At 36.5% G+C, this 16,127-nt stretch overlaps 1 non-coding gene across 1 annotated transcript; it reads left to right on the plus strand.

Moving 5' to 3' along the window:
- The first annotated feature begins 3,650 nt into the window (after positions 1-3,650).
- LOC122317615 lies at positions 3,651-3,758 on the plus strand. Its single transcript, XR_006244542.1, has one exon. It is a non-coding gene; the product is annotated as a small nucleolar RNA R71 (small nucleolar RNA).
- The last annotated feature ends 12,369 nt before the right edge of the window (positions 3,759-16,127 follow it).

Genomic DNA, 16,127 nt, shown 5'->3' on the forward strand with positions numbered 1-16,127 from the left:
AGTGATCCTATTGGACCTGGATTCCACCCGTGACCACAGGTTAGGAACCCCTTTCTATCAGGGAGCAGCACTGGGTACACTACCAATACTACTTACCCGGCATTGCAATCTGCCCATTTCTTTGATATCATTTCCTTTCATGTGGCCATTACATATTTTCATACATTAATTCATTCATTTTCTTTCTTTGAAATCAACATTTTCAATATCTTCCTTAGTCCGATGAATATGCTTTTATTTTGGAAAATAACATTTTATGTCATGCTTACATATAAATAAAATCTTAGTTATTTCAAGAAGCATGTATAAAAATTTCATGACTTAGGGACTACATGCATGCATTACCATATATACATACAATCAATTATAATCAATAGGATACTTAACAGGGGCTACCAAGAAAGGCTTGTACATAATATAAACTCATTTATTCTTTAATTAGAGGAACGTTTGGAAAGAGATAGAGAAATATTCTTCCACAAGAGAACTTGACGTGGGCGCATGGTCATAGCTACTTACCTCGATCCGCTGCAATCCCTTTAACTTCAGAAAATCCTAATCCAATAAATAACAAGTGTGTTAAAACTCATCCAACATCCTTTAGATCCCCTTTTAACGATAGCTAAAATATTAAAAATCTAACATCGTTTTCTACCCTTAATGTTACTTCAATTAACTACCCTTTCGACAAATCCTTACAAGAGTAACATAAGAAAATAGTTAATTTAGTTAACATAACATCAAAACAACTCAATATATGCATTTAATCACTTAAAACAGAACATAATTATATATATACACAAAACAGAACATTAAAACAGCCTTATATATATAATTAATCCCTTAAAACAGAGCATATATGTAGATATACAAAACATAACATCAAAACATCCACAAATAAATACTTAATCCCTTAAAATAGAGCATATATGTATATATATAAAACATAACATCAAAACATAAACTAAACAATTTAGTTAGCTTCCAAAATCACATTAAATCACATTAAACAATTTACCTTAAGCGCCTAGATTCTTTCAAGAGGTGAAGTGAAGGTCCAAAGCTTGAAGAAAATGAGAGGAGTTTGATTTCGTGAAGAGGAGAAGAAAAGAGGGAAGTGGCATTGGCTAGCATGGAAAGAGAGATGAAGAAGACTTGTTCTTCATTTGTTAGGTGTAGACCGATGGGTTTGAAGAGAAAATCTTTCATCTATTAGGTGTAGACCGATGAGTTTGAAGAGAAAATCCTTCATCTATTAGGTATAGACCGATGGGTTTGAAGATAAAATCCTTCATCTATTAGGTGTAGACCGATGAGTTTGAAGAGAAAATCTTTCATCTATTAGGTGTAGACCTATGGGTTTGAAGAGAAAATCCTTCATCTATTAGGTGTAGACCGATGGGTTTGAAGATAAAATCCTTCATCTATTATGTGTAGACCAATGGTTCATAAGAGAAGAAGGCTTAGTTAAATTTTGGTCATTAAAAGCTTAAGGAAATGGAGGGTTAGGATTAGATTTAGGAAGATAACTATTCCAATTACCAATCCAATGGTGGGAATCATTTGTGGTCTTTCATAAATCATAAAATTTTAGGATTTAAGGAGAAAATACTACAAGGCCTTAAAATCATGTACTTAATTTATTTTAACAACCCACATAAAAGTAAAAACACACCCATCTAAATAAAATAATAAAAATCTTTACATGAACATATTTAACTTAAAGAATAAAATAAAATGACGTAAAAACTCACATAGTAAGACTAAGGTATTACACAATCCTCTCCAAACTCACATGAATACTTAAGCAAAAGAGTTCTCTAGCTACATGTGTCAATCCACCATTTTACCGCAAAACTTGGATGAGTGCATTTGGGGTTCTATGAATGCTTTAGTAAAAAATTATTATGGTGCGTTTGGTGAATTCACGAAGATAACTAAGAATGAGAATCATGTGAAAATGTTGCATGTGTGATGCTAAAAATTGACACATAAAAATATGTCATAGAATTCCAACAAAGCATTTTAAATACTGAATTTGTACTACCACTCCCCAACTTAAATAAAACATTATTCTCAATGTTTAAGAATCAAAATTGAATGGGGAGTAACTAAATATGGTAGAATACACCTGATAAGTGACAAGGGTAGCTCGCTAAACACCAAAGATGGTAACTTGAAATGACGAAATGAAACTATCCTGCAAATAAAAACAAAGAAAACAACAACAAACAAAAAGGAAAAGAAAGAAAATAAGAGAAAATGAAAATAAAACAAAACAAATAAAGAAAAACATACCTACGTGGTGTGGTCAAGGTTGATAAAATAGATCCACAAGTGGAATGTCTTCCCCTTCTGGAACTTTCCTATCAATTAGTACTTTAAGGCATTGACGATTTACTTTAAAGATCTGACCATCCTTAGGATCCTCTATTTCTACTGCCCCGTTTTCAAAAATATTTTTCACTACAAAGAGGCCAGTCCACGTAAATCAAAGTTTTCCTTGGTGCTCGTGAAGTCCAAAATCATATAAGTATACTCGGTCATTAGGCTCAAACCTCTTCCTAAGAATATTTTTACCATGAAACGCTTTCATTTTAATCTTATAGATTTTAGACTTAGATAAAGGTTTCAATTTAAATCTTGGTACTTTCATACTTACATGAATATGTTTTTCACATTTCTTAGGCAAATCTTCAAATTTCGGTTGCCATGCTCGTGTTCCATAATCCTGGGTTTTATAAAAAACATCATAAATATCAACAATATTAGATGCATCACTAATAGTATCAAATTCAGAATTAACAAGAGAATATTCAAGAGGATCAAAATCATAAGTTGTGTGAACTTCATTTTCTATGAGTGTGTCAATTATGTAAATTTTGTGGCACTCATCATCATCTATTGGTTGTTTTTCAATATGAAAAATATTCAACTCGAAAGTCATATTCCCAAAAGAGAGCTTCATTAGACCATTCCTGCAGTTAATAAGAGCGTTAGCAGTACTGAGAAAAGGTCTACCTAAAATTAAGGAAATTTTAGAATTAGAGTCAACAAGAGAACTAGTGTCGAGAATTAAGAAATCAACATGATAATAAAATTCTTCAATTTGGATAAAAACATTCTCAACTATCCCTCTTGGTTTCTTAACTGAATGATCATCCAATTGAAGCACAACATAAGTTGGCTTGATTTCACCCAAACTAAGCTGCAAATAAATGGAATAAGGCATCAAATTAATATTAGCTCCTAAATTTAGCAATGCTTGTCCAAACTCATGATTCCCAATATTACATGTAATGGTTGGACAACCAGAATCCTTGTACTTAGGAGGAATTTGCTGTTCAATCAAAGTACTAACTTGGTCTATCAGAAATGCTATCTTCTTAACATTGTGCTTCCTCTTAACTGTACACATATCTTTGAGAACTTTTGCATAAGTAGGAACTTGTCTAATAACATGCAAAAGAGGAAGGCTTTTTAGTCCAAGTCTAAGTCCAAGTGTGAGCTTTTTCACTAAGCTCATTGAGGTATTCTACGGCTCATCAGGATCTTTCTGTAAGAACTCATTATTACACATAATCTCTACAAATTGGCGCTCTCTAGGTATAAGTCCCTCATAAAAATAGCTCACTAAGTGCCAATTCTTATACCCATGGTGATGACACATATTCAACAACTCCTTAAATCTCTCCCAAGATTAATATAAAGTCTCACTGTCCTTTTGTGCAAAGGTGGATATTTGTCTTTTTAAAGCGTTGGTCTTATGTTGGGGAAAGTATTTATTAAAGAAGACTTGAGTCATCTCATTCCATGACCCAATAAATCGTGGTCTCAGTGAGTATAGAGAAATGAAAGAACTTAAGTCTCACAATGTCGTCAGTTGCATTTTGACTATGAAAAGTTGCAACTACTTCCTCAAATTCCCTAATGTGCACATATGAGTTTTCATTTTCCAAGCCATGAAAAGTAGGGAGTAATTGTATCATCCCTGTTTTAAAATCCAGTTGGCAAGTATTAGCTGGAATCATGATGCATGATGGTGTGGCTGTGCGTGTAGGGTGGAGGTAATCTTGAAGGGTCCTAATGGGTTGATTTCTGTGTTCACTCATTTTCTAGAATTAGAAAAATTATCAAACAAATGATTAGAAAATTAGACTCTGACTCTAATTCTAACACAGGTCTACAAGCAAACCGACCCAAGACGTCTCTATACCTGTACATGCAAGGTAGAGAAAAACGCAAAACTTAAAAAAAAACTATAAAAAAAAATAAAATAAAGATGCAACAAGCTAAAAGAGGGAACGAAGTTACCGCCTTTACAAATTGCTGAAAAGAAAAATTATCTAGCAATTCTTCTACCATCTCCCCGGCAACGGCGTCAAAATTTGATTAAACCCAAAGAATAACGCGGTAGTTGTAGCACAGTTTTGGGGTGTCGATTCCACAGGGAGACAAATTAAAAGAATAGTAGAAGGAACAAAGAAACTAAAGAAAAATATTAAATAAGTAATGGAGAACAAAGATTAATTTTAATTGCAAATTAAAGTAAAGCAAAGTGATTAACGGAAAAAGTATTCAAATTTGAAGAACAAAAGAGCATCGGGAATCCCTTGCACAAATTCAGTATTTTAATTATTCTTAATTCATTGGATAACTCAATTAGGAACTCAATTTCCAAAATTTCCAATCGGAAGGTATAGATTTATAAACCAAAATTAAATCAAATGTTACCATTTGAAAAATCATTTACTACTTTTAAAATACGTAAATTATTATCCCTATTGAGAAAATTCAACGACGACAATATACTCAGCGAGCGATATTGCAGCTAAAAACTAAATTAATATAGATAAATAATTGATTCAAACATAATTAAAGAACTAATTCATTCAATAGAAAATGCATGACTAAATCCATAAACAGAATAGATTCTAAGATTATTCAAAGAAAAAAACATTTACGATGAATTGAAAATGATAAAATAAAAGAGTTTTAGTAATTGAAAATCTAATACATAAATTAAAAATACCATATAATGTGCAAAATCATCCCTAACCCTACTTGAAAATTTAGTTACTCATAAATATAATAGACAACAAAAATCTCCAGAGAAAACTGAAACAAACGACGACCATGGAAGTGATTTTCTCCTCTCATCAAATCTACCGCTTGTGCCTCCCCCCTCATATTTCATGCTAATGATATGCTTATATAAGGTAGGAAAGAAACCCTAATGTCTTCATAATTTCTGCATAAAAAAATCATTTTAGGACTCATCTTGGTAGCCACGTATGTACTTCAGGAGTTCGAATTTAGAAACCCTTATTAGAGACAAATGTATAACCCTTTAAGCTAGGTTTCTAACTAATCAAGAATTGCATCAATCCGATATATGAGTAAAAAGTTATGGGTAAAATACTAAAATATGTCCAGACTGTCTCCTAGCAAATTTCGGATTTGGACTTCTTGCAGTTTCATTTTGTGATTTTTTTTCTTTTTTTTCTCTTGATCCAAATTTCTCTTAAACCCCATGAAGCTCCTCCTTTGAATTTGATTGAGCTTTAACTTGCTTTTTTATAAACTCTGAAATCAAACATAAAAAACTGCTTATGAGTATTCCAACGTAAATAGAAACTCAATTCAAGAATACACATTAATTTCTATGATTTTTATTCACATTTTAGCATTTTAATCCAATAATACGGTCTTTAGAGTGCACTTTTGCACACTCATCAGTACCTGCCACAACTTCTACCATTCTAGGTGATAGAATGGTAGTGAAAACTACCAGAGTGAGATTTCAAGAAATCTCAGTAAATAAACAAATAACGTGCAATAGATATCCTAAGCATATGAAAGTAAACCAAAATGAATGCATAGATATGGACTTTTACTTATGCATTTAACTTTTTTAAACACGTGTGTTAGAACTTTTATAAATTTTTCATAAAATGTCTTTTTATCATTTCATTCTTATACATTTAAAACATACATGTGAGCTCGGATTCTTGTTAATATATCATAGTATAGCATGTCTTAGAGCTTAATGTCTTATTTTTTGATTTTAACACATAATTGAATACCTCACGCTCGCCTATGCACTGTGTATTTCCCGCTAGTTACTACATCAACCGTTGGCCTACTTTGAACAAGATGACTATAAGAATCATACTTAATACGACAGTTCGCCTTTTTGCCTTCACCGTAGGGCACCCACTAGCTTTAGGTGCAACCCCGCTTTGGTATCCTTTTCTTTTAGGAACCATTCGAGACCCGTCAACTATACTTCGTCGACTTAGGGTTTACCACTTCATTTTAATTACTCCTGAGTGGACATAGGAGTTTCACTAGGGCATTCTCCAATCTTAGCAATTGGGGTCGTGACAAAAGTTTAAATGACTATTTTTCTTTTTGGAAATAGTTTCACAAATCCAATGCATGTGACATGGACTATGAACTTTGTACTTTTATGAGACACATACTAATGCCGAACATGGCTATACATTAAAAAATCATATGCAACATAAACATTTCACATTAAGGCTTGAAAATGCTAGAATATGCGACGAATTATAAGGCGTTTGAATAACAAGCAAGAAACAAACATTTAAAACTTCACATGTATTATGCAATGACCAAAACATATAAACCCAGCATGCATGAGAATTGGTTTTATGCATTTAGATCTTCAATCACATACTGATAGCTTTTCATCCATGGTTATGGCCGAGACCTAACAATCTTGAAATACACATTATACCAACTTTTCTTGAATTTAGAATCTTCTAATGTGTTTAATGAAACTTTATCAATGAACAAACATGTGTAGTTGAAAACATACAAGTGAACATACTAATAGAAAAACAAGTATTTCATAGGCTTAATCTCGTTAAAAGATTTGGTCATACAACAATTATCCATTAACATGCAAATCCAAACCCTAGATGTGGCCTCTCATTCCATTTTCATGATTAAACTAACAATAATAAACCATTTCAACCATATGTTGAGCAAACATAGAAGGAACCGATTATTGCACATGAAAGAATATCATCCTTTAAAGTACCATCATACAACCAAACAGTAAACGAGTTCACATGACATATACATAAAATATCCAAGTACAAATTAGAAATTTACTTACAAAAATCCAAAATTGATAAGTGAGCAAGCTGAAAACATATATTTAACAATCATTAGGATTGGTCATCCAAATCCTTAACCCGTGTGTGTGTGGTGAGTGTTGTGCTCTTGACATATTTCCACGAAATAGTCTTCCAATATTTAGACCTCTCTTTCTCAAGTCTGAATTTTCCATAAACCAAAACTCTATTTTGTGAAAACACTAAAGTCATGGCCTTCTTTCCTCAAAATATCATGCTTATGAGCTTAAATCAAATGGAGCTGAGTCTACATTCATTTAGAAGAAAAAGCTAATCTAGCCGAGTGTGTGTGTGGGTAAGCTCATGTGAGAAACTTCACAAAACTAAAAACTATATTCTTCTTGGTCATGGGTGAGTGTCTTTAAGCATGGGTGAGTGGTAAACTTTGTCAAGTTTGAAACTTGCTTCCTTTGGCCGTGTGTGTGGTGTAAAGAAAAGAGTGTTTTTACTTCTTACCTTACGTGACTCCCCTCTTAGAAAGTATCCTCTAGTTTTGCTTGCACTAAAAAATGGTGTTTGAATGAAATGATAGAGGTGTGGGTGGTGTTTGGATGGAGTGAAAATGATAGAAAGTAGAGAGAAAATAATATGGTCGAAAGCTTAAAGAGAAATCCACCAAGTGACTAAAAATTTTAGTGTTTTCAGCTCCTCTCCCTTTTATAGGCATAAGAGGCTTCTTGAACAAGCTAAAGCTTTCTTGCATCGATGTCATTTGGCAACTAATCCTTGAGCCTCTTCCCCTTCTTTATCATTGGATTGTGTTGGGAATACAAAGAAACGTTTTGGACAAGTGGCGCCTCCCTCTCAAAACTGAACTCCACTTCCCCATGACCCTTCATCTTGTGTCTTAGTTCTTTGAATCTTATGGTAAAATGGTCATTCTTCTATCTAAGATCCTCCTTAATCTTCCTACAAGTGTACATGTGTGCCATGTGGCATGTGAAAAGTGTGTGAGTGTGGTGGCCGAAAAGCTCTTATCTTTCCAAGGAGATCTTTCTTCTACCAATGTCTTGGACATTGTGTGATTGGCATGGTGGGTGGCAAAAATGCACAAACTCACTTGCCCTAACCGTCCATCTCAAGTGTGTCTTCCACAACATTCTTCTAGATAGGTGTGTAGGTCTTTCTTCCCAAGCAAGATCTTGCCCTTTCCCAAGACAAAACTCTTCATGTTCCATTTGCATGCATAACACATGGCAAAATCGAATCCTCCCTTCCCACTTGTGCATGCCATTTTTGGTTTCCCCTTGGCTCCAACTCCCATAGCCTCTTCATCTTCCTTCTAGAATCTCTCCCTCATAGTGACAAGTGTGACAATACTCTCACCTTACAAGCAAGCCTTCTTGCATACATGACATATGGCAAGAAGGGGTTCATCCCCTAGGATAGGCATGTGCCCTAATTCTAATGGGCTTCAAAACCCTAATTCCACTACAAGGGCCGAATTCCTCATAGGCTTGGGCCTTCCTCAAGACCTTAAATGACATCTATTATATTCTAATCTCTAAATGGGTTACTCCACCTTGCTTGGCCTGAAATAATAATTTACTAAAATGAATAAGAGGCTTAGATAAAATCTTGGTTGTCCCTCCCAAGAAAAATATTTTGTCCCTGAAATTGGTACCATAGTCAAACAGACAATACTAATGACAGGAAAAATCAATTTCCAAACGGTACCTCTTATACTGATTGCTTTAGAATCCTCAGATAATGACAGGTGTGGTATTTCATCTTCTCCTTCTATCACTGAATCTTGCGATAAATAAATTATCGCGTCTAAGTCATAATCATAACACATGTTTGCTCGCATCTCATTTAACTTATGCCCAATCTCAAGCTTGGTATCTTCAATGGGATGTCCCTCTTCATGATAATGAATACGGTCAGTAAACATATTTGAAGTCTCATATGGCTCATATCTCAATGCGCGGGCTTCTACAGCGCGACTGGATTCTGCCTCGAGGTTTAGTTCAAGCAGACGTAACCTTCCTGCATCTTTCCATACCAATGCATCGTGTGGGGGTTGATGCTCTTCATGTGGTAGGACTTGCCTTAGAAAAATATTGCCTCAAAAATCTACGTCAGACATATGAGTGTGATGATACTCAAATCTTTCCATCTGTTGCCAATGAGCAATCATCATTCAATCCTTCCTTGCTCACCGATTCCTAAGGTTACGTTTGCATCTTTCTTTAATCTGCACTACCGAGGATATCGACATGCATGGGGTTTTCCTATTATGAGCCATGCCCTGTTTATGGGTATGGTAGGTGCACACATCATCACTAAAAATCCACAAATAAAATACAGACATTCGTATAAAATAATCAAAGTATAATCAATCATACACAAGATTCATGAATACACAAGTTCTAAGTTACAAACAAGTTAGGGTATTTAGTCCTCATTAAATCCTCTCTTTCTCATGTTGCTTCTTGAAAGGCTGGGATGTTCCAAAGCACTTTTACTAAAGAAATCTTCGATTCCTCAGCAGCTCTTGCTCTTTTCTATCCACAATGTGCACTGGCCACTCTTCATAGGATAGGTTAGGCTGATATTGTATACTGTCGGGTTCCATTACTACAGGCTGCCTTTCCCAAAGCTCTTCTTCAATGACGATACATGAAAGACATTGTGCACTTCTGGCATATCGGCTGGTAGATCCAATCGATATGCCACTGTAACGACTCTTTCCATAACTTCAAACAATTCTACATACCGGGGACTCAATCTTCCTTTCTTTTTGAACCATAAGACTCCCTTCATGGGTGAGACCTTGATATACACCCAATCTCTTATACAAACTTCAAATTCCTTCATTGTTTATCGGCATAACTCTTTTGATGACTTTGGGTTACTTTCATCCTTTCCCGGATTAGTGCCACTTGCTTTCGTACATCCTACAAGTACTCCAGTCCTAACAGAATCCTTTCATCAACTTCGTCCTAATATAGAGGGGATCTACACTTTTTTTTATACAATGCCTTGTAGGGTGCCATTTGAATCATAGCCTGAAAGCTATTATTGTAGGCAAATTCTATCAATGGAAAATGGCTTTCCCAATCACCACTTAGTTCCATCACACAAGCATGTAACATATCCTCCAATGTTTGGATAGTACACTTCGTTTGTCCATGTTTACCAATCAAAAAGTGTTGTGGCCCTTCAGTTCTTAGAATCTTTTGTCGAAGCTTCTCCAATTTACCATTCTTGAGCTATCCTTTGATAATTTGTTTCTCAGTTAATTGTACAATCTCTTGCAACACTATTAACATAGTATCTCTAGGTGGCTTACCAATCAACAATTCCCACATTCCTACCAAAAGCGATTGCACGTCGACCTGAGTCTCACAACTAAAGGGTGATACTTAATTTTATACTAGTAGACGCTAGTCATCTTGACCTATCTTCTCTATCTCATGTTTAAGTCCTTATAACTAAACAGATACTTCAGACTTTTATGCTCAGTGTAAACCTTACACTTTTCTCCATAAAGATAATGTCACTAAATCTTCAGCACAAATACTACTATAGTGAGTTCCAAGTCATGAGTAGGGTAATTCCGCTGATGATCCTTGAGCTGTCACAAGCATAAGTGACGACTTGTTCTTCTTATTTTGATACACACCCTAAACCCATCTTAGAGGCATCACTATAAACCACATATGGCTTATGAGGCTCAAGCAAAGCCAACACAAGCATCATGGTTAACGTTCTTTTGAGTTCTTGGAAACTCCTTTTACATTCCTCACTCCAAACGTACTTGGCATTATTCTTCATCAATGTTGTTAATGGACTAGAAAGTTTAGAAAATCCTTCAACGAATCTTTTGTAATATCTTGCTAAACCCAGAAAACTATGTATCTCATGGGCGTTGGTCAGTTTCTGCCATTCCATTACTACTTCTATCTTAGTGGGGTCTACTGCTACACTTTCATTGGAAATAACATGTACAAAAAATTTCACCTTTCTGAGCCAAAACTCATACTTGTTGAGTTTGGCATAAAGCTGATGTTCTTGTAAGGTCTTCAACACTATCCTTAAGTGCACCCTATGTTCTTCATCACTTCAAGAATAAATCAAAATATCGTTAATAAACGCCACTACAAAGCTGGCCAAGTACTTCCTACAGATCTGGTTCATCAAATTCATGAATGCTATTGGGGTATTTGTGATACCCCATTTTTACGTGTATTTTCACTGAAGGTGCGTTTTAATTTAATTAATATAGTAGTCATTTTATTTTAAATTATTGTATTTTAAATTTATTTTTATTTTATTTGATGTGGTGTTTAATTTATTTTAGTCGTTTCATATTTTTAAAATCGTTTTCGGCAGATCAGTTTTTGGTTTCCGGAGTGAGGATTGGACCTCATTTATTTTCTTTTCTTTTTTTTCTTTTTCCCTTTTTCCTTTTTCCTTTTCTTCTTTCCTTTTTCTTTCTTTTTCTTTCTTTCTTTCTTCTTCTTTTTCTCTTCTCTCCCGAGCGCGCAGCAGCCTTCTTCTTCCCTTCCCGTCGCCGACCCGGTGACCCGCCCAGACCGTCGCCGTCCTACCTGCATGGCCAACACCACCCCCACCAAAAGTTTCCCTTCCGGCCGGTGATCACTCCCACCAAAAATATCCCCCCTCCGGCTGGCCGATCACCCCCTACGCCCCATCTAAGCCGCAAGGTTTTGAGCCGTTTCTGGGGCCGTCGCTCCACCTCTGGCCACCACCTCTTCACAAATTCTTCCCCTACCTCTTGCCGACCTAACTCACCCATTTCCAGCCTCGATCCATTGCCGGAGCAGCTCCCATGAGCTCAACTCCGATTTGGCCTTTTTCTGCTTCCACCGCCACCCACCACCAAAGCTCACTTCCTTTAGCTTTATAAATATCTCAAGACCATTCTCTATCAATTTTGTGTCTTGGTTTGTCCCTGTTCGCAAGTGGGTAATTTACTACCCACGACCACAGTGTAAAATACACTGTTACGTTCCTTTTTCTCCGTCGTTTGCAACGCTGCGAGCTTTCAAAAAATACCTTATAGCGCTATAAGTATTTTCCAAACTCTAATTTGAAATTTAAATATATTTTGCTCTTATAATTATTTATCTGATTGGTTGGTTGATTCTAGACTGAGTCCGAGGAGTTCGGGGGTCGGATGGATTGATGACAGATTTGTTTGGTGGATGTTGATATTTGTTTGAGATATTTGTGCCTTGATGTTTGCATTGTATAGTGCACGCATATTCACATTTAAAAAAGGGAAAATCGGGTTTTCATGTAGTTGCATGCATGTACATGTGTTTCTAAAATGAAAACTGGGCTTGTAAGCGAGAAATGATTTATGGTATATGTGAACAGTTGGATTGACTGGTTTGAGTCAGAGGCACGCGGCGTAGGGATGGTGGTAAACAGGGACGGTGGTAGAATCCCGCCTGTGATTCCCGCCTACGGTGCACGCGTAGGGATGGTGGTAGAATCCCGCCTGTAGTTTCCGCCTACGGTGCATGCGGCGTAGGGATGGTGGTAAGCAGGGATGGTACGTGGTAGAATCCCGCCTGTGATTCCCGCCTACGGTGCACGCGTAGGGACGGTGGTGAGCAGGGATGGTGGCAGAGTCCCGCCTGTGATTCCCGCCTACAGTGCTCTGATGGTTTGGTTTTTGGGCCATTATCGAAGATGATGGCGAGGTTATGTTTAAAGGATGTGTTCTGGGCCAAAATGGGATTTTGGCGTGTGTGGAAAAATGTAGTTTTCATGGGACTTGTGTGTTTTCATTCTTTCATGCATATTGTTGAGTTTTATATGTTTTTATCTAGTAGCGTTTGGGATCTTACTTACCTGCGGTACCATTTTTGGTACCGTAGATTTTGATGCAGAGATCGAGGAGGAGGAGGAGGTTGAGCCCGAGGTGGCGGCTCCGCTGGAGTTTTGAGTTGGAGTTGTGCTTTATAGTTGGCTTTGAAACTATATTTGTAGTTTGTAATATTTTATTATGTACGTTTTGAACGACTTTGTATTAAACAAATAAAAATTCTGGTACTTAATTTATGACTTTGCTATCCGCTGCGTGTTTCTTCATGCACATTTGTTGCTTATACACACACTTGGCACTTGGCGATAGGGTGGTGACCCGTGATATCACCATCTGGACGTCTCAATTTTCCCGTGTCCGTACTTGGGGATTTGGGGGCGTCACAGCATTTGTGAGTCTGAAAGGCATTACTAAAAATTCAAAGTTCCCATAACGAGTCCGAAAGGCTATTTTGAGTAAATCTTGGTCCTTTATCTTCAATTGATGATACCCTGATCGTAGGTCTATTTTAGAAATGCTGAAGCTCCTAGCAACTGATCCAACAAGTCATTAATCTGAGGTAGGAGTATTTATTCTTAATAGTTACCTTATTCAAGTCTCAATAATTGATGCACATCCTCATGGTTCCATCATTTTTCTTTACAAATAAAACTAGTGCACCCCATGGAGATGAACATGGGCGAATAAATCCTTTTTCAAGGAGTTCCTTGATCTGAATCTTCAACTCCTTTAATTTTGTCGGTGCCATTTGATAAGATGCCTTGTGCACTAAGGTCGTTGCTAGCTATAAGTCGATCATAAATTCTATTTCCTGATTCAGGGGTAATCCAGGCAGATCAAAACCTTAGGAAACTCTTCTATCACAGGAATCCCTTCGACTCCTTTAGGTTCATCTGTTGCACTAGTCATAACTACTAGATAAGCGATGACTCCTTTAAAAGTTTTCTGTACTCATCCTACCGTTAAGGTTGATGGAATCGACTTAACTACTTCTCCCATTTAACAAATTTTGTCCTTCGAGGGTAACTCGAAAATCACCTTCCTTCTTCAGCAATATATCTTGGCGTAATGCCTTGATAGCCAATTCATTCCTAAGATCAGATCTAATTCCATTAAATGAAAGACAATCAAACCCGCGGTCAAGGTCCGTCCTACAACTTCCAACGAACAATCCCTAACTATATGAGTGCATCCAACTATCTTCCCATCTGGAATAGCTACTAAAACTTTCTAAGACAAGGATTTCACACTCAACTTACATATTCACACACAATCATAAGACATAAAAGATTGCGATACTCCAGAATCAAACAGAGCACAAGCCATATGGTACATCAACTTAACCTTAACTAGAAGGGTCACTAAGGAATTTTTAGCAAAAACAAGTTACCAACTAAAGTAGGGTTGGAATGTTACTAGTGATTACTTCAATATCTATCGCTTCCTTAGTTTCCAAATCTACTTCTCCTGGCGTGATTGTATAAACTTTAGCCTTTACTTGAGTTTTCCGTTTGCTTCCTGGCATTGGTTCTCCTCAAGTCATATTATGTGGACAGGCTCAAATAATATGGCCAGTTTGACCACATTTAAAACAAGTTCCCGTGGCGAATTGATATTCACTACTATGTCTTCATCCCCAAGTACGACATGGTGGTGGCTTAACAGGGACCACATTACCCAACTACCTTCCCCTTTCCTTTGTCCATTTTGATTTTGAGAGATGTGTGCAAGGCCTTCTTCCCAAGGTCACACCTGAAATGAATCTTAGACTAATGAAGCAGTTCACTGAAGAGGAAGTCAGAGGGGCAGTTTTCTAAATGAACCTTATGGGCTCACCAGGTCATGATGGTTTTCCAGCTTAATTATATCAAACCCATTGGGATGTAGGACATTTGTAGTTTCACTCATATGCTCAATCATGGTGGATCTCTCAGAGGGGTCAGTGACACTTTCATCACTCTTATTCCCAAGGTTAAAGATCCTAAGAAGCTGGCTGATTATAGGTCGGTAAGTTTGTGCAATGTAATCTACAAGATTGTTGCAAAAACCTTGGCTAATAGGCTTAAAGGTATTTTTCTTGATATTATTTCATCGAACCAAAGTGCCTTTGCTCCTGGTAAGCTTATTTCTGACAATATCCATGTGGCTTATGAGACTCAATGACTTCTCGAACGAAAGGAAAAATGGGCTATATGGCACTTAAGCTTGACATGAGTAAAGCTTGACATGGCTTATGAGTAAATCAATGGAAAGCCTCACTATGAATTCACTCCAAGGGATTTGAGACAAGGTGACCCCCTCTCTCCCTACCCGTTTATCATTTGTGCAGAAGCTTTGTCCTCTTTATTGTATCAGGTAGAAGCAAGTAGCAACATCTTCAGTGTCTCTATTGGCAAAGGCCCTATTAGAATCAACCATTTGTTCTTTGTAGATGATAACCTCATTTTCTGCAAAACCAACTTTGATGAATGGTGCAGATTATTCTTGACCAAGTGGTATAGTTTTTTGTGGTGAGGAGGTCAGGGACCAAGGTGATTGAAGGGTTATCCCCATGATCAAGTCGATAGGGGTTAATGATATTTGTGAAATTGTGAAATCCAAAAACATAGAGTTGTTTTGATCAATAGCCATTTGGGAAGAAAATTCTCACTCTATGGCTCTCTGATGCCATGTAAGAATAAGAAGAGAAGAGAAGAAGAAGGAAAATCAGAGAGAGAATTGATGGGAAGGCAACTTCATTCATTTGATTGATTCCTCGCATTACAAGGTGCAACTGCTTATATACTAAAAAGGGAAAACAATCCTAACCAACTAAGGAATAATCGAATATTCATAAAATTTGTATAGCTACATATCTAACTCTAAAAATACATAAAGGTACATTACAATTAAACTAAAAGAAAGACTTTTTAGTAAATTAACTGCAACATTATCACAGCAGTAGATGCATTTGGTGATGATTGTACATGCAGATCAGATCCATTCATGTTGTCATGAGCAGTTGTGTCTTCATGATCTTGCAGCTTAAGGGTGGTGATGCCATGTTGTGCATGCTACTCCAATATTTTGATCACTTGCTATGCATTCAAAAGTAATCTGCTACTCTTCTCTTTTTTAATATGTACCTCCCTGTCCCTGTGCTGGAAATCTTGATGACA

This window comes from Carya illinoinensis, chromosome 7, assembly GCF_018687715.1.
Source record: "Carya illinoinensis cultivar Pawnee chromosome 7, C.illinoinensisPawnee_v1, whole genome shotgun sequence".
NCBI lineage: Eukaryota > Viridiplantae > Streptophyta > Magnoliopsida > Fagales > Juglandaceae > Carya > Carya illinoinensis.